The sequence below is a fragment of the Notolabrus celidotus genome, chromosome 8 (assembly GCF_009762535.1).
Source record: "Notolabrus celidotus isolate fNotCel1 chromosome 8, fNotCel1.pri, whole genome shotgun sequence".
NCBI classification, from domain to species: Eukaryota; Metazoa; Chordata; class Actinopteri; order Labriformes; family Labridae; genus Notolabrus; species Notolabrus celidotus.
Window position 1 is genome coordinate 14315052 of NC_048279.1, and position 20146 is coordinate 14335197.

General features: G+C 40.7%; 1 long non-coding RNA gene across 3 annotated transcripts; it reads left to right on the forward strand.

Annotated features, from left to right (window-relative positions):
- The first annotated feature begins 810 nt into the window (after positions 1-810).
- Positions 811-18300, forward strand: LOC117816973. Of its 3 annotated transcripts, XR_004632065.1 has the most exons (4): positions 811-1057; positions 5557-5662; positions 17928-18018; positions 18218-18300. It is a non-coding gene; the product is annotated as an uncharacterized LOC117816973 (long non-coding RNA). The 3 variants fall into 3 exon arrangements; XR_004632064.1 differs by having other exon boundaries at positions 17928-18297; XR_004632063.1 differs by lacking the exons at positions 17928-18018; positions 18218-18300 and having other exon boundaries at positions 5557-5806.
- Positions 18301-20146: the final 1846 nt, after the last annotated feature.

The window sequence follows — 20146 nt, forward strand, 5'->3', positions numbered from 1 at the left end:
CTGTCCTCCTCAGTTTTGTCTCATAATAAGGTACTCTTTCTCTCCAGATTTAATGATGCACACACAGAGAGGGTCTTGATTGTTGGAAAAGAAAAACAGAAGCTCATCTTGGTAGTCTAAAGGTAATGTGTGTCCCTTGGTTTTGCCTCTTAAGCTTACTGTACATATGCTGTTCACATGAGAAGTGGTGTTCCTCCTTTAATAGAGATGTAAATAAAGCAGTATCTCTCAGGATGGCTCAGTTCCAAGCAATGAAACAAAATGTGATTATAGAAGGCTTTGGGGATTAATGCTGCAAAAATGAAAATAGGCAAGGGAGGGGCTAGCAGCCGCAACCCCTGCTCCCCCTTACGGCACAGCCCCCCTAACTACCAAAGTAGTTTTAAATCAATTGAATAACACAAATTTAAATACATAGACTTTTTTTTATTTTTCTATAATAATTTATTTTTCATTGAAATTTTGCATTAAACATTTCCATGGTATATACGTCATCTCTAAATTATGCCCTTAAGCTTTAAAATAATTTCAAAATCACATATATACCAACGGAATTAAATAACATAACAGAAACTAACAAGAAACTATGTACAACAGAGGAGTAGTCTTTTCTTTACTTAAAATATACTATAAAACTAATAAGCAGTGAAAATAAACTCTGGTCTATGGAGGGTTAAAAAATTAACCCATTTCCTCCAGTTAGCAGTGAACTGCTACATAGACAATTTTAAGGTTTAATGATTAAATATATATTATTATTATTATTTAAAAAAATAATTAAAGCCACTTTTAAAATTTGAGTAAGGACGTTTCCAGTAGGTGATAAATTATGACCGTGATCCTTTGCTGCTTGTTGTATGATTGGTCAGTTCCCATTTCAAAGCAGTGTGTCTCTCTGACAAACTAAAATGTGTTTCAACTTTCTGTTCTGACTGTCGTCGGGGAACTGCAGTTTTTAGCACCTCCGCATTGGACTCATATTTTTAGACCGGAGGTTGCTGCTTGGATACAACGCAAGAGGACGATGAAAAGGACTGTCTGGACGGGCAACAACAATGTAAGTAAACGACGGAAGCTGAAAGAAATCTTCCGTTGTCATATGATATGTGCTTTGGTTTAACTTTAGCAACAGTATGGGGGCAGCTGCTAGCTTGCGTGAGCTCCGCACCTCTGTTTTCTAGCTCCAGCCAGAGCTGTGGTTTGTTTGCTCACAGAAAAACCTCTTTGTAAAACCACAAAACCTTTCTGTGGTGGTAATTGTTTGGTTTTGGATTTAAAGAAGGGTTGCGTACTATTTTTTTTGCATTTGAGCTTTTCTGCTCTGTATTTAGTAGCATGCATTTCAAACTTGCCCTGAGCACTTGCAGTAGAATAAAGTCAGATCCCTGTCATTAGTATCCAAATCAAAATTTGCAGCTGTACATTACCACTAATATAGATAAACAATTGTGTGTACTAGATCGAACAAGTCCAGTATCCAGTTTTTGGTGGTGGAACACCAAGTATTTGCCGCCCCCTTCCCCTGTACCTCTAAAAGCAAATGTACACCCTCTGTAGCAACATTAAATGATGATCAAAAGATGTGCATATTAACCACAGAAATCAGTGAAGGCAGCCTCAAAGTTTCAAGACTAGAACAGCATAAAAACCTTTTATCCTAGGGAAACCTTGTAGCATAGGGTACAAACCTTGTATCTAAAATGCCCCATTTTTCTTTACTTTAGAGAAACAACCTTGTGTAATTTGACGCAGATTTTAGTCTAAGTATTTGAAATGCTTTTATTAATGCAAGAGTTCAGAAAGAGCCCTCACCTTGACATCAACTTATGATTTCACAGTAGAGCAACATTGCAGATTTAACAGGTTCAGTCAGGCTGCAGGTTCATGGTGAGGTGCGAAGTGCCTGTCTGCATGTATTTGTACCTCTCTAATTCTACAACCCAGCCCATAATGTCTACAAGATTAGCAGTATGAAGCAAATCATAAAGAAACATAACCTGTAGTCATCTGCTTTGTGATAACAAAGGACGCAGCAGCAGCAGCAGCAGCAGCAGTTTCCATAGAAGAAGCTGCCTGTGATCCTGACACTGATTGTGTGTGCAGACATAAATTCAAGTTGAATCCACAAATTCAAGTTGAATCCACAGCCTTCCCTCTTTGGCCCCAACAGGGAGCACATGCCACATACAGGCTTTTCACACAGTCTGCTGGACAGGACAGTCAGGCACACGGCAAATCTGCTTAGTTACTTTATCATGCCATGAAGTGTTACCCATGGGACGGGAACACTTGTCAAAGTGAATATTGTAAGAAAACTCATCCCTTCAAGGCCACACTCCCATGATTTTGTGACCTTTCTGGAATGTGCCTCATTTATGTAAAAGGGTCTTTTTACAGTGACCACAAAATTTGACCCCTTTTTTATGTAAACAGAAAACCTGCCAGGCAATATTAGCATCACTGAGAAGGGTACAAAACTGTGAACATTTCCTTTAAAATGCAGATGTATGGCAGGTTTTATAATTTGTTTAGAGAGTGTTAAATCTTTGGCTTCTGTGACAAGAGGGTTCAGAGGTTTCTTAATCCAAATCCTCTATTCAAACATTTTAAAGAGAATAAATAGACACAGAGGCCCAGAGTACATTCAGCCGATTACACTAAAGGCTAATGTTATTTGACGTTTGCTAGAGGTTCATTTTTCCTTCCCCCCTTCATGGTATGAATCAATTAGTGAATGTTGTTAGAGCACCTGGCAGGCCATAGAGGCAGAGCTGTGAGCAGATCACGGTTATAAATACCTCTGAAGACAAGTTAGGCTCATAGGGGTTGGTCAAAATAGAAAAATCCGAACTGATTTGTCTCTATGTAGGGCACAGGTCAGAGACCTGGTCAGAATGGACGGATAAAAATCACAGATTTCTGCTAATTCCTGACACCACTTTGGTGCCCACACTCGAATGACGCCTGGTGAAATCCATTTCCACTGGAGCTGAAATGACCTCCCAAGGACACAATGGCTCCCTATTACCTGCACTGTGGTGTTATAACAGTGGCTGCACACAATGAAAACACAGAGAGGGTCGTACTGCTGCAATCAAGGCTTAAAAGGTAGCCTATTCTGGTGTCCAGCTAGCCGTCTAAGTGTGATACAATCAAAGAGCCTTGTCTCTTTCACTGCATGAACCCAGATGATGGCAGTCATTACAAGTGTTTGAAATAAAGGGAATCGCTCAAAGTACAAGGTTAAGATATTGATTGAAAAATGTGAGCTTGATTATCATCAGACTTCATTCAAGTATTTGGCATTTTACTGAAAGTATTACTTTAATGTCTTTGACGGGTTTTTATCAATGTTAGATACTTTTATTTCTTTTTAAAATACAGTGATTCCAGAAAGTTTCAGAGCACTGTATAACAAAAGTTATTAACTATAGAAGTTGAAATGATTTAGAATAAAGATCAGCTTCTCCCTTACCTTAAGTTGAAAAGTCTCACAAGGAAGTCTTTATACATACTTTTTCTATTTGCAGGTGAATTGTGCTTCTTCTGACACCAGTTTTATCTGAGTGCCTGCAGGTTTCCTAAATTTAAATTTGCTGTTTGTATCTCCGTGTTGTGTCGGTCTATGTCGGGGTTATGTTAATTGACTTTCAGCAGGTGGTTTTTTCAGATGGGGGAAGAAAGACTTTCAGCTCCTCCGTCCAAACCGGGGCTTCTTTTTAGGATTCTCAGGGTTTTCTTCCACCTCTGAAGTAAATCTGCTTGGAGATAGTTTCCTCCAACTTGAAGGCGCTGTGCATCATTAAAGCAGAAGGCTTTGCAATTTAATTTCAAATTTTGCTGCAGTCCTGCCAACTAATCATCAAACAAAACCATGTCAAGTGTAATTATAGTGTGTAAAACATGGGTTAAAGTGATCTTAACCCCCGCCAATGAGTGTGGTTATTTCAGGTCATTCAATTAAACAGGGATGCTGTTTTGCCAGAGTGTGCCAGAGGAGACGAATGATTAATGTGAGGGCAAATAACATGTGAATGTGGCTCATAAAGAGAGGCTGGGACCAATTACTCATTCAAGATTCACATAAATAAGGCAATCTAGAGGCTGAGCTAACCACATTGAATTGGATGGATAGTGCAGCATGGATTCTTTGCACTGTGACACACCTGCCAGTGATCACAGGCCTAATAAAAAATACTGCCAGTGCAAATCTCCCCTTTCCTGTTCTGCAGCTGCTGCATGTACAGTAAAAGCTACAGTATATTCCAAAAGGAGGTGTCCACTGCTCGGCTGCTCGACCATATCCAATGCATTATCTTAGTGTGAAGATGAAAAGGCAGGGCACAGGGTTGGGAGTATTATAGAGACAGATTGTGCGTTGAGATCATTTGGAGCGGCTGCGGGACCTGGCCTGCACACATCTGTGCAGCTGATACTGACAGAGAGAGGGATGGAGGGATGGAGGAAGGGAGGGTGCGAAAGCCAGCCGCAAAAGGTCAGGAAATAAAGTATAGCTCTCACTCTTATTGTACCACCAATCAGCTTAGCTCAGATGCCCTTTCCCACCTGTCAGGCGTAGATCCAGGCTGGCTTTGATATGGCAGCCTCTCATGTCAAGGATTACATTCACACCTCTTTGTAATGGAGGACGCGGTAGCAATTAGCATCAAATTACTATCAGTGTTTGACTTTGTTGTATGGAGTGCAACCAAAAACAGAGTTACTTCTGATTAAACACCATCATGTCTCTGGATGGAGATTATGCTACAGTTGAAAGTGGTGTGAGTTCTATGACAATGAGCTGTTTGATGAAATTCATCTAGTGAAATGACAATTACACAGCAGAAATGACATTTGGTGGGTTGTTTTGAGCTGCTTTTCCAAAGATACTAGGTTGGATTAAATTTACATGCAGGGTTCCCAGTAATTACCTCACAAAAAGAGAAAGAGAGAGAGAGAGAGAGAGAGAGAGAGAGAGAGAGAGAGAGAGAGAGAGAGAGAGAGAGAGAGAGTGATGGACTGTTTTAATTGGATATTTGGCCCCTCTGGATGTGGACTGAACCATGGAGCAGCATCATTATAATCTCTCATCAGGTTCTAATTTGAACCTCGATTGCCCACTCCCCATTGTGCTTCGTGTGCTTTAAAGTGCAGCCAGTCTGCCTAATTTTTATTTTCAAAGAAAACAGTCAAACACATTTTTTGAGAATGGTTCATATATAAATTATAAGACTCAGCTTATTAATGTAGCAGCTTAATAAGCAGCTTGTGCACATTTTCTTTTTATGTCACATCCTTTAAGAGGTTAAAACTGCTTTATGGTGTCTGCCATATTTCTGGGCTCTGAATTTGATCATTTTGTCATGTTAGGTTTCCCACAGTCATGAGTAGCCAATTTTTAATCTGCTACTGTTTATTTCAGGTACCTTCAGACTACATGCTAACAGTGACATGGCCCTTTCTTGTGTGCATAAATAGTAGAGTGTCACCTGCAGTTTTGCCACTTATTCCCAAAACACCGAGCAGTGACAATGTGTTTTTGGCTGCTGGTTGCAGATGATGCGGACCCACTGAGGGCCCCCAAGGACAACGCTCAGTTGAACCCTGTCAACTCCATTACCTGCTGATGTGGGATGACCTAATGACCATCTATGAATACCAGGTTCGAATCCATCATATCACTGAACAGCTCGCCAAGAGCCGCAGAGACAGCTTTCAAACTGAGGAAACAAATCAGCATGAGGGATGCCATATTGAAAGCAACAGATGAGTCTATTAAGAGTCTAAACATTCTGGTCATATCTGATGTCAGTGTTTCAACTCATTATTTTTTATTTCATTCCTGAGTGTTACGTTCGTGCTGCAAGCTCATTGCAAAATTAGTTTTTATCAACTTGTAGAGGCAGAATGCAGACAGCTTTCTCAAATCAATATGCTATAGGTCAACTGAGAGTCTTGTATCAGTGCGATCAATACTCACACATCAAAAGAGTATGCCATTGTATGCACTTAACAAGTGCAAAAAGGCCAAACCCCCTGAGGATCAACCCAATAAGTAGGTCAGAAAAACATTCCAATTGGGTCAAATGATAATGTGCTTCTGGAATAGGTTCCTACTAGAAATGCAGTACATGTATGTGTGCACCCATATGTGCATGAATTTGTGGTTTAGTGTGTGTTCCTTTACGTTGTACGACTCACTTGTTTTGATAAATCCTTGAATAGCCCTTTACATTACTATTGATTGAAAGAAAGTTGCAACTGCAAGGGAACCATCTCACGCTGTATTAAACTGTTACATTTCACCATTCAGCATTTCTTTGCAGGAATCCATGGGTAAATGAATTTACTCAGCTGAATAAGAGCCCTATTACAAACCTGCAAGTGTCTTTGCTAGCCAAGCAAGTCAACAAAGCTGATGCAACAGCAGTAATTCTATCAGCCAATGCAAGACGCTGTGTTCAGCAATCATTATGATATGTGCTTTATCGGTTTCGGCAGTCCAAACAGCTGATCATTGGTGTCTGATTGGAAATAATCACTTTGCAATCATATCAGAGAGCTGTATATTTCAGATTGCGAGGCCTTCTCTGTTATCTGCACACAGCACAGGAGAGCAGTGCATTTGTTCCCGTGTGCCGTCTATCTGTGCACCCTGGGCACTCAGATAATTCCACTTCCCTTTCAGGGTTTGTAAGCTGCAAAGTTTTAGACCTGTGTAGGTGTTCATGTTAGCATTCCAACCTAGACGGTAACTGTGGGTATTTATGCCTGAGAGGCACGATGAGATAAGGATGCTCTTGAACATGTTGAGATACACTATCTCTCAATGAGGTCAGCAGCATCGATCTGTTCATTTCGAATACCAAATAAGATTAATAAGATTAAAACAAGCTCTGTGGGGCCCCTGCTTCAAAGCCTGATGTGGAGTAGTGAAGAGGAACTGTGTAATAGTGTAGATGCATCAAATGATTTATCAGAGGTGGAACATGATCCACATTTCAATTAACTACAATCAACATTATTGTGAAACGCTTGTAAAGGATTTACTGAGTGGATGTGTTGTTTTAGAATTTTTGGAAGCCGGTGCCTGTTTTCAAATGTGTTGTTTCTCCTTCTGCTACAGAGGTTAATTACTCTCTGGCTCATTGGCTAAAGGCTTTTGAATTATCATTCCAATTGTCATTAACGTTAGCAGCATTATTTTATGAGCAAAAACAGAAGTTGCACTGAAATATTGGTTTGGGATTGACATACAGCTTTTAGTTTTTTTCTTGTAGTTTGAATGTTGGTTATAACCGGATCAAAGCGTAAATCTTAAAACAAAATATATCCCAGTGTAACAGCAGGACTGTTTGATCAGTCTGTATAAACCGGCCCTGAAGAGCTAAAGAGTTTACTGATCATAGGATGGCCAGCTAGAAAAAAGATGCACACACTGAATGTGTGGGGTTGTGCCTTAGCGTGAAAATATTTGTACTTAGCTCCACCTCTGCCCAATGAACCCCTCTTAGAAACTCAAGTCCTTGCTGTCATCTTTTACATATTTGTTAAGCTTCAATTAAAAAAAGACAATATTACAGCAAAGGGTGTCGCAAAGAGAAAGAGTGGAGCATGTCTGATATGACGAGGCATTTACTTCAACACGGCTTGAATTTGAGGGAATGACTGTATTCAATGTGCTCCTGTCTTCTGTTCACAAACTAGCCCTGGCCACAGCTATAATAACATCTTACCGTACAAAACACAGTTGGTGTCACGTTCATACTTCTATAGAGGTGAAAAAAAGTCATGTCTACAAATACTTGAAATATATTGTGAGATATCGCCTGTCTCCATCCATCTCTCTCCTTTTCCACCACTGAAACCCTGATCCACGCCTTTATCGCTTCCAGACTCGACTACTGCAATAGCATCTTCTACGGCCTTCCTTCCAAACAACTCAACAAACTACAGTATATCCAGAACTCTGCCACCCGCTTGCTCACTCACACCCACTCCCGTGACCACATTACCCCTGTCCTTCAAAACCTCCACTGGCTCCCTATCAAACGACACATACATTTTAAAATCCTCCTCCTCACCCACAAAGCCCTCCATAACCAGGCCCCCTCTTACCTCACTGACCTGCTCCATCACCACACCCCCTCCCATAACCTTTGATCCTCCAAAGCCCACCTCCTCTCCCTACCACCCGACACCCAGCACCGAACCTGGGAGGACAGAGCTTTCTCTGTCGCCACCCCCACCCTCTGGAACGCCTTACCACTTAAACATTCGAAACTGCCCCAACCTGTCCACCTTCAAATCACTCACCAAAACCCACCTATTAAGAACTGCTTTTAACGTATGATTGCTTTTAAATGTATTTTATTCATGTTTTTATTATTCTGTTGTTTTATATGATGTTTTATCCTTTGTGCAGCATCTTTGAGTTTTTAGAAAAGCGCTTTATAAATAAAATGTATTATTATTATTATTATTATTATTACACAAGTTTGGAGAGCTCCTCACCATCTGCAGTTTATAGAAAGAGTCCCTGCAGTGCCAATTTTCCGCTCCCTTTAGCGATGAAGGGCAACATGAACAAGGATAAAGTGGAGGAAAGTCACCGTGCGGTCACATTTGTGGTGAAGGGGTTACACCTCTTACCACAGTTTAGTCACCAGCATTAGGGATGCAAAATACATTATGTACGTCTATATTTTTTATATCCAAATGTGTTTTTGTTGTATTTTCCTTCATTTATGAATAGTTTTGGTTTGTAATTCTTCTTACCGATGTATCCTTATAAACAAGAACAAAGTCTATTTTTGTAAATGAGGGAAAATAAATATCCCTGTCACAGTCAACAGTAACTTGTTAAACCAAACCCGTTTTTTCAGCTGCTGGGCTTCTATTTAACAGGCTGTCCACCTTTACCAGGACATGTTGGCATGTTGATTTCACTGCACAAAAATATTTCATCAGGTCATGAGTGATGAGTAAGGGATAATGTCTGGTTAGCAGGTAGTTATGGGAAATAGAATCCTGACAGGGTGGACAAGACCACCCTGAACTACCCGCTAACCATACATTATCCCGCTTATAACCCGGCTACTAACTTCAAATACAAACACAGTGGTAAAAATACCTGATTAAAAGATAATTTTATTGATTTAAATTGATTTATACTGTTTTGAAAAATAGTACCAGTGATTCGACTGCAACATTTGCGTTCCATGGTGATAGATTCTTATCTGCCTGTTGCGGTTGATTTAACATGAAACTGTCCTCATTCAGATCTACTTCTTCTCTGAGCTCTGCGGTTCACACACCTTTTAAAATAAATGAGGCAAAAGTCACAACTTTGAACCCTGCTGCTATCATCACCACCGCTCATGGTTTAAGTTTCTTTGTAGCGATCAGTAACTCAAAGTTGCTCTCACCTGTCAAGGGATTTTGACCAATCAGAATCAAGCACCTTACACAACCAGAAGATCAGTTAGATAGCCAGGTAATAAGGTCAGTTAATGTGTGTGTGCACTGGCTGTTAAAATTTGATTGACAGCAGCACGTCATACAGTTTGAAAATGTTGAAGTTGTCTTAGCTGTTATTTGAAGGTCTATTGTTGGTTGTTTTTCTAATGATTGATTATGACTTTGAAATTCACATTTCTGGAATTACAGTGGTGACTTATTTAGTTTTTTACTGTCATGTTTTGTGGGATGATGTGCTTTGTTTGTGACACATGCAGCAAGAGGCCACACATTTCATTTGCAGTTTATTTATTTTAAATGTTATTTGTTTACTTTTATTTAGTTTTTGCTGTCATGCTCTGTGGGAGGATGTGACATGTTCACAATGCATTGCAAAAAAAAATAATTTCAGTGGCATTTAAAATAGCTGTCAAATCTGTTATTGACAAAAATGATGAACTATCACATGGTGCTGAATTTTGGCTGTTTTCTTAGTATTCTGACATACTGCCAAACTATACATTAAGGCTTTGACACAGCTTTTAACAGTAATAGCAGCAAAAAAAAAAAAAACAGTTAACATCAAATATTGAAGCTGGTTGTGGTTTTGTCGCTGTCTGGAAAAAACCTAAATGAAAATGACAAAGATGCATGGAGGAAGTGAGAACTTGTACCCGCAGCACACTTGTTGCAGAAAAGTGTCTTAATACTGTACCCCTCAACTAACTCAGCTTGACCCAGGAATGCTTTGCTTGTATTTTTGAGTGACAGGTTAGATTCACTGTGGGGGAAAATATAATGGATTTTAAATGCCTGATGGTCAACCACTAACATTTTAGCCGCAACCTGTCTTTTTTAAGAGAGTTTTTAATATCAGTGATGTATTTTTAGCTTGTTATTGTCTCCTCTTTGTCATGGAAAAAAAGGTTGAAGCCTTCTTTTAAATAATTTCCATTCAAAAAGCCACTACATTATATTCACTATCTGCAGAGGAGAGTATTGTAAAATCATATATTTAATCATTCAGATAATATTTAAACTGAAGTTAAAGCATAATAGCATAATTCTGGTAATATGTAAGAAGTTAAAGACAACACATTTTTTTAATGGTTCTTATAGTTTCTGTTTATTTCTGTCATGTGTGTCTGTGAGAGTGGAAATGTTTGTGAATACTCAAACCTTCCATTTCCTCACAAACACTAACCTCAGGCTAGAATCACTTCAACATCCTCCTCCCTCTTCCACACCATACAACATATTTAACACAATTAGTTGTTTCTTTTCCTGTCATTTTGCCCCTGAGCAGATGAATAAATGTCAGGCATGAGGAGACAAAGTCTCGTAGAGGTTGAAGAGGACGTGCGATTGTGGCCAAAAGCTAAGTGGAGATATGAACTCTACCATCGGATATTCTTTAAAAACAGAGAGACAAATGAAATGTATTGATACAAAGAGGATTCACCCATTTACCAGACAGTAATGTCTGATTCTTTCTAGTCTTTCCTCTGCTCCTTAGCAGTCTTTCTGTGTATGTTTGAGTGAGATGAAAGAAGAGTTCAGGGAACATCCATACAGATTGGATTACATCAGAAGAGACAGAAATCTATAGAGTGATAAAGGAGTGACACATTGTTTATATTTCTTTTCTTGCCTTCATCAGTGATTGTGAAGTTGGTGTCCTTGGATCTCTTTCCTAAAAGAATCCAAGTGGTTATGCACAAGGTTGCTTTTAGCACACACTCCATCAAATACGATCAATCACAGTCTTTCAAACATTCTGAGCGGGCAGGAAGGATGGAGTTTCAAAATGATGGGGCTGAGCCTGATCCTCAACAGATAGAAAATCCAATAGACTGGGATTTTAGGATTTCAGCCACTCTGTGTCCAGGCTTGTGTCACAGACTCTTTATTAGGCCACCATCCATTGTGACTGTGGTATGTATGTGTAGTGCATCATGCTGAAATGTCTGTCATAGTGTGCAGCTCCTGGATTTGTGCTTTTTAAGCTTGTATGGTGGATACGCATACCATCGCCTTGTTGTTGCATCCATAGCAACACCACAGCAATGACATGTGGCCCTTATGCCAGAAGAAATGTTATAATTAGGGTTTCCAGACAAATATTTTGATTCAGAAGCACCTGACATATGGCAGGCAGTGTTACCTGTTAGAGCTCTGCAGAGGGTTTTATAATGGACTCCCATCGCTCCTGAAGCTGCCTTGCAGCCTGTCTCCTGGCTTTATTAGCCTCTCTCCCAGCTTGTTTTACTCACGCTCAAGCTTATAAAAAAAAAGGTATCATTGCTTTAAATTCATACAGATCCCATTGTAACAACTATTACAACTCATATTAGCAATCTGCAATTAGGATATCCTCCTTGTTCATATATAATAACACAGGTAAAGTCTTTTAGAAACAACTACATTAGAAAAATAAGCTCTCAGAGTGAGCACACAATGTGTGAAGAGATGCACTGTCAACCTGAGATGATCATTATCCTGCATTGTTTGATAGGTCCCTTAAAAATGTTATGGGAAAGGAAAAAATATGGTTACAGCCCAGTTTTAAGAGCACCTTAATAATCTGGTGTAGGGGGCCCTAAGGATAACCCCTCTTCTTTAGTGGTATTGTTAGCAGTCTGTTGAAATCCTTAGCCAATACTTGAGGTTGCAAAAGGCTAAGGTATGAGTCATTTAAAGCAGTGCGTTTCTATTCTAATGCCTGTGCAACACCTTTGGTAGCACAAGGTCTCTGGACTTGTAGATTGGCAGTCACAGCCTGCAGCATCGCTCAGGGAAATCATTGATTCTTTAAACCAACCCAAAGATAACTGAAAATTAACATATCTAGTTAATTACCGTAATCAGTCAGCACTCATTTATCAAACTAATGTCTAAATTACTTTTTGTCAAGGTAAATTAATTTTAATTGCACTTTGACCTCTACTTCTGCACAGGTTTTTTTTTTAATCCCTATAGCTTCAAAGGACATTTGCATAACATCACAGTTTGTTACAGAGGGAGCATTTGGAGGCTGATTTAAGCTCAGAGTCTGATTTAAGCTCACAGTCTGATTTCTAGCATGTGTTTCCTGTATTATGAAGTCCACTCAATTTTGGATCTCTTCATACTTTATACTATGGGTTTATATGAGAAGATAATTACTTTTTAACAGTGTGTTTTCAGTGTGCGCCTCCCACATGCCCAGCGGCAGTCTTGCCCGGCTGTTTCTGGCTGCTGCTCCTCCGAGCTCTCATACGCCAACCCTGAAGATGGTCTGGAAGAAGACTAATTAGCTCATGAGTGCTACTGGTGCTCCAGGAGGATTTTGGTGCTTAGGAGAAGTGTTTGCCCAAATTTTGACTCAACCTAGCCATGCATAAACAATCAATTCTAAAAAAAGAATGCAAAACCTGGATGAATGAAATGAGATCATGACTTCCTTTAACTCTCATTACCAGATAAGATGTGTTCAAGCAGTCTTTTGAATCTACTGGGTTATCTGCTGTTTCCCCCAAGGACAGAGGTTAAGATTAACTATACATTAAACACTGAGAGCAGACAGCTTGGTACTAGAAGGACTTCTGTATCTGAAAAGATACGCACCAGTCACTCATCTATATCTCTGGAATGCATATATAGTTTGACCCTCAGTTTATCTAATAAGAGGGCTGTTTCAGGCCAAGCATGAAATAAAGCTGTTATCTGACAAAAAGACTCACTTCTCACAAGAATTTACATTGGATGACACTTTTCACCTTTCGATTAAAGGAACATTGAGAGAGATTGTGCTAAAGAAAAGCTATTTTTACTGTCCTAAGTGAGGATGTACATTCATCTGATGAATCTGTGCTTCCTTTGAAGCTGATAGCCACCCTTTCATGTCTAACTCTTCCACTTGATTTGTTAAAAAATGGCTTGAAGCTGCCATTAAAACAAGGACAAAACCTTGAGATACAGCAACAATGAAGCGCTCTTATCTGCTTTTGTTATTCTTACAAAACCTTAATGGATTGTGTGCAGGGTTATCACTAAAACTATCACTATAGTGCGATACGATCAGTGCTGAAATGGAGAGATGTATTATAATAATTAGAGAAGCTGTTCCATTTAAATAGCAAAGACTCGTATGGTATAAATCATTGAACTAATATGTATGATTTAACATTAAAAAGTAATTAACAGACCTATGTTTCATGTACACAAACAGACAGTACATAAAACATATCAGATGTTAAAATTTTCATAGTTACACAATCCATTATTAAAGAATACCAAAGCATGCATTAATCCAGCACAAACATAGTGGTCCAAAGTATGAAGCATTACCAATGAAACAATTTGATCTAGAAGTTTTTTGTTGTCTTTTTGCGAGGGCTAGTTTAGTCAATTAATTATTAACATGGTCACACTTCCTCGCTGGCACCAGATGTGCCAGCCGTTAAACTAATCGTTAATATGTCTTATTATTGGAGGCCTTAAATGCTGCTCATATGTTGTCTAAATTGTACCTGCCACCAGCTGGGCTGTAGCTCTCGGTCAGTAACTACTGTCATGATGCTATAATGCTCTACTACCTGAATGTAAACAAGCACAGGGGACAAACAGCATCTTGCATCTTGATCTCGTAAATGGAGATGAAGTTGTATGCAGGTTGTGTCTAGTTAAATTGGCATACAACCAATGGACTAGAGCAATGAGTAACCAGCACAGGCATGCAGATGTTAACAAGGAGGACTGAAGACTGGGGGTGCTAGCTCTGCTAACATTGGCCGGGTTTGGCATTGTATACCTGCAGATGCTGTGTTTCGAACATAGACTGTATAAAATATGGATGTAGGATTTGTGACGTCAACCATCTGTTTCTGAAGTGCTGTTTTGAGGCCAATCGTCGGCAGCCATATTGCTGCTGACGAGCGACTGTGACGTAAAGAGGTGGACTTTGAGCCTCCTAGCCAACAGCTACAGTGTTCCCACCTGTCAATCAAGTCAGCTGTGCCTCTCATTGGAAGACTCGTAATCTAAATATCTTCGAAATTGCCGCGTAAGAAAAAATTCAGCCCCGTACAGTGTGTGCCGATCGAGAAATGAGCTATCCAGACTACACTTGTCTTTTGTACCAGGCTGTAAATGTGTTTATTTCTGCTGTAAAGATCGTCTTTTTTTGAATTGGTGTGTATGTGGTTTCCGTTACTTCTGGAGCCAGCCTCAAGCGGATCCTCAATGAACTGCAGTTTTTAGCACTTCCGCATTGGACTCATATTTTTTGAACGGAGGTTGCCTCTTGGTTTCTAAGCATTTTCTGCTAGTTGGATAGTCAAACTTCAAAATGACTTGACAATTAGTTGCTTCGGTTCAAACCTAATACTTGATGCAGACTTTTCCCTTGGCTGTGATGTTTTGGTTTTGGCACGAAGAGGTCAGCAACTCTCCTATTGACAAAGATTGTTTTTGTCAAGAGCCGCACTCATGTGGCTATCTAAAAGCCATGCTAATAAAGGTCCTTCACTAAAGCTATCCATCACCACTGCTCTGTAACAAAAAGCTTACTGCACCATGGCTGATTTAAGTGAACAGGCTACTCTATCTGGGAGGTGCATATCATTGAAGTAGTAGATCTGTGCATATAGAGACATATATTACAAAAAAGGGTTTGGCGCCCTAAGATAACCACATAACACACGCCCACACGCACACACACACACACACACACACACACACACACACACACACACACACACACACACACACACACACACACACACACACACACACACACACAAATGTCTCTACATGTTCACATGATCATAAACTTTCATGTTAATTTCATAAACTCACACAGTTATCATTACAGCTAATCTCTGTGAGCACTTTGATTGCGTTAATTATGGTTAATTTGCTGCCTCGCTCAGTCAATCCATCATTTACAGAGCTATTTGTTTGTAACCCGACTCAAAGAGCTTTGTGAAGATCTTGTTGCTTCCCTGGGATTGTGCTCTCTCAGCAGGTTGCCTGGAAAGGCTTTTGAAACTTTCAGCATTGTTCAGGCTGCAGAGTGGCTCCATGTAATCACAAATGGCTAGGTTATTGTTTTACTGAAAGAAACGCCCGGATTTTGAGGATTTGTGCATTAAACATGCAGCCTAATAAATTATTAAGGTTGTGCTGCAGATGGCATACCTTCTGAACCTAAAATTTATTTTCCTTTTTCCTCAGTTTTTGACTCAGCACAGGCATAAAAGTACAAGTGCCTTGTACTTGGTTTTCCCTTTTTTCCATCTGTGGTTGAGAACGCTTACTGAGAATAGAGTGAAATTTGTTGCTAATATTTGTTAATATGCGGCCAGAGTGTACTGTTGACAAGCTGATTGATGATTCGTAGAGTGTCATCCCTCCAACAGAGTACCATTTTTCTTCTGAGATATGTTAAGAGATAGACAGCTGGGTACATTAGCTGAAGGTACCCTCCAGTGACATCAGAGACAGAGCGCCTTGCCACATTTCACTCAATCAGTCAGCTGACACATTCTCTCCATACATCAGTGTACCTAACCAAAAATCCAACATCTAGCACTGGTTTGCGCACGATTTCAAAATCAGAAGTCAACAGTTTGTGGTAACAGCTTTGTTCTGCGGAGGTGTGACATTATGCTTCTCTGGCAGACTCATTTCTCCAACAGCGAAGCACAAAAAGGCAATACATATGCAGTCCATCATGAACTTTTCTTTGGAGAAAATCTGACTCATTATGTCCACAATGAAACCCAGCGTGACATGTTGTTTCCCTACAGTCTGCACACATGAACGTCACTGTATAAGCTGTGTCCAGACCAAGTTTTGCATGAGCTCCTCTGCCGCTGGGGAAAAGAACACATCTCCACCCGGTACGGCCCCTCATTCTGGATGAATGATCAACGCTCCCAACTGCCTGGCTCCCTCCATCAAACCTGGCCAATGCTCATAATAAATGATAGTGGGGGACAATGCCCTATTTTCATGGCAGAGTCATCCGTCATGCCAGGCCAGACAAAGCCCCTAGAGTTTCATCATTTTCAACTTTTGCTCACACTAAAGTAACAAAAAAAGAAACCTTCATCTGTTCAATAATGGCCATGGGATGCCTTGAAAACCTGCTTTAATGAATTTACTAACAGATACATTAAGCCTGGAGGCTTCTCCTGGACTCAGATCTATGATGCTGTCGGTTTATCAATCTCACTTTTTGATTTTGATGGAATCTTCCATATTTCTGTTTTTCTTAGCAGGGACCTATCTGTCTCTTCTCCCAGTCGGTGTCATATTACATGGTTTCTTCTTTCAGCTTCATGTGTTAAGTGCTTAATTAACCCCTAGATTATATTAGGTGGCATTCTAAGGCAGACTCCTGATGCTTAATGTCAATTTGCAGGTTAATCAGGTCACCTTCTATCATCTGCCAAAGCAGCAGAGGCCCTGTGGTCTTGTCGTAATTGTACACACGAGACCTCTTTGACAGATTTCAGCTCAAACCCATCTCATCTCTCTGGCCACACAGTCAAAGCTTAGGTATAGATTTATATATTTCCATAATGAGGGTTAAAATTGGAACGGACCAGGAAAAAAGGAGCTCATCCAACTAGGACCTCCTCTGATCCTTTTTTTAAACCAGTGCTAAAAAGCAAAGGGTTTGATAAATACTGCAGAGTGACTGATTTTTGGAAAAGGTCACTATATAACCCAAGATTGGATGTTACTGAACAATCTGTATGAGTAACCTGTTACTGTTTATGGTGGTTCCCTGTCTTAGTAAAAATAAAGATACTTAATAATATTGTACCTAAAATCATTGCTGCACTGTAAATAAAGAGTAACATACTGTACTGTACAAAGATACTCTCTTCAGATTGGTAATGCTTCCATTCATCTAGCATGAGCAAGACCTTCAACAGCTGTTACAGTAATGTGCCTGGATGAACATTTCATCCAGAGCGGAGAACTGAAGCCAATACAGAGTGCCAAAAACTGCAGTTCCTTAGATTGGACTTTCACTTGGAGCAAAGACTTCACAGACTCCAAGCTGCTCTGCTACTCTTTGCTGGAGGGGGCAGCAGCTTCGCCTCGATAGCTAGATGGTGACTTGTTAGGTGATGTGATGAGTTTCCTTGCTTCGAAAGGATCTTTTGGCACAGATTTCACAAATTGCCTAAATTGTCTAAATTAGCTGGTTTTCCTTTTCATTTGGCTGAAAGCTGAAATGTTCCCAAAGGGGCGATGTTGCATTAGGTTTAGGTCATGTGGGGTTGTGACTGTTACCTTCCAAGCTCTGCAGTTGGCTTGTTAATACCACTGTAATACATTTTTGCTGTTACTGCAACGCCCCTACTTAGCATACCCTGCTTATTAGCTTATTCAGTGTTTGTCCTTTATTTGAGGTAGTTGTTTGTTAGCCAGTGCATAAGTAACATGATTGTTTTTGGCTTTTCCGCAAGTGATGAGACCAAAATGACAAGAAGACTGGTTATTTAAACTTACCTGGTTGTGTTATTTGCCTGCTGCTGCTGATGATTGGGCGAGCGAGTGGTGAGTCAACTACAAAACTACACACTACAAAATCTCTTAGCTTCACTAATCTGATAAGTTTGCAAAGGTGGTTAGCACTGGCTACTGATGGAATCTTACTCTTGGCAACTCAGGCGTAAACTAGCAAATGAATTAGCAACTGGTTAAGACTGCCAAGCTTTGGTAACTTGCTGTTTGTCAACCCCCTGCATCTCTCCAGCATCACCATCTCTTCCAGATATGGTAACCTCTGGCTCCAGGAAACCAACATGGCAGCGGCCTGTGTGCCAAACTCAAGGCTTCATAAATGCTGTAATTTATGTCTCTTTCCGTTATTTGTACATTCAATGCTTTTCACTTGCGTTGGTATCTTACAATGACTTCCTGAGTTGAAACAACAGGTCCCTCATCAGTGGCATGTTTATAATTTTTTGGATTGGATTAATGAGGCAGAGCTCAAAATCCATCATCATGACACACCATTCACATTGTTTGACTGTGGATTACTTAAATATGCAGACCACCACACCATTTTAGACGCTTGGGACAAGATACAGATTAACAATCCAACAAGTGAAGAATTGAGAGTGTGAGATGGCCCTGACCTTATAAATGGAAGCTCAAGATCAATGCTTCCAATCCTTAAACTACAAAAAACACACAGAAACAAAGTACATGTCATGAATATTACTTCCTGAATGATGCATGCTGTAAAAGGCTCAGATCAGCACTATGAAACTGCTCTGATGTCAATGATGCAAATGACTACTTGTAACTGTAGAGTAAATGTGCGACTCAATGAGATAACATTTTTCTTGATCATGCTTTTAGAGCCTCAAAAAAGATAACATGCATAAAGGATGAACTGTTGCTCTAAAAACTGCAGAATCTTCATTCAATCCCATAATAACCAGGAAACAAATGATCCATTCTTGGGAATTAATAGTTTTCAAATCAAGGAAATCTTTTAACCCTAGATAAATCTTGTTTTTCTTTAACTGGTTGCATTTAGCTCTTCCAGAGACAAAAGACCAAGAAGGCTCCAGGACCAGACGGCGTGTCCCCCTCCTGCCTGAGAGTCTGTGCTGAGCAGCTGGCCCCCATCTTCACAAAGATCTTCAACACATCGCTGGAGCTGTGTGAAGTGCCCTCATGCTTCAAAAGCTCCACCATCATCCCAGTCCCAAAGAAACCCACCATCACAGGACTCAATGACTACAGGCCCGTCGCCCTGACGTCTGTGGTCATGAAGTCCTTCGAGAGACTAGTGTTGAGCCACCTGAAAGACATCACAGGCCCCCTGCTGGACCCCCTGCAGTTTGCCTATCGGGCTAACAGGTCGGTGGAGGATGCAGTCAATATGGGTCTGAACTACATCCTGCATCACCTGGACTCCCCCAGGACCTACGCTAGGATCCTGTTTGTGGACTTCAGCTCTGCGTTCAATACCATCATACCAGACATCCTGCACCAGAAACTCACCCAGCTCACAGTGCCGGCCTCCATCTGTCAGTGGATCACCAACTTCCTGACGGACAGGAGACAGCAGGTGAGGCTGGGGAGCATCAAATCCAGCACCCGGACCATCAGCACTGGCGCCCCACAGGGATGTGTTCTCTCCCCACTGCTCTTCTCCCTCTACACCAATGACTGCACCTCAGGAGACCCCTCGGTGAAACTCCTGAAGTTTGCAGACGACACCACCGTCATCGGTCTCATCCAGGACGGAGACGAGTCTGCTTACAGACAGGAGGTGGAACAGCTGGCCCTCTGGTGTAGTCAGAACCATCTGGAGCTGAACCCGCTCAAGACGGTAGAGATGACAGTGGACTTCAGGAGAAGCCCCCCCCCACTCCCCCCCCTCACCATCCTGAACAGCACTGTGTCTACTGTGGACTCTTTCAGGTTCCTGGGATCCACTATTTCCCGGGACCTGAGGTGGACCTCCCACATAGACACAATCAGAAAAAAGGCCCAGCAGAGGATGTACTTCCTGCGTCAGCTCAGGAAGTTCAACCTGCCCCAGGAGCTGCTGATCATGTTCTACACCTCCATCATCCAGTCTGTTCTGTGTACCTCCATCACTGTCTGGTTTGGCTCTGCAACCAAACTAGACAAACACAGACTGCAGCGGACTATAAGGACTGCA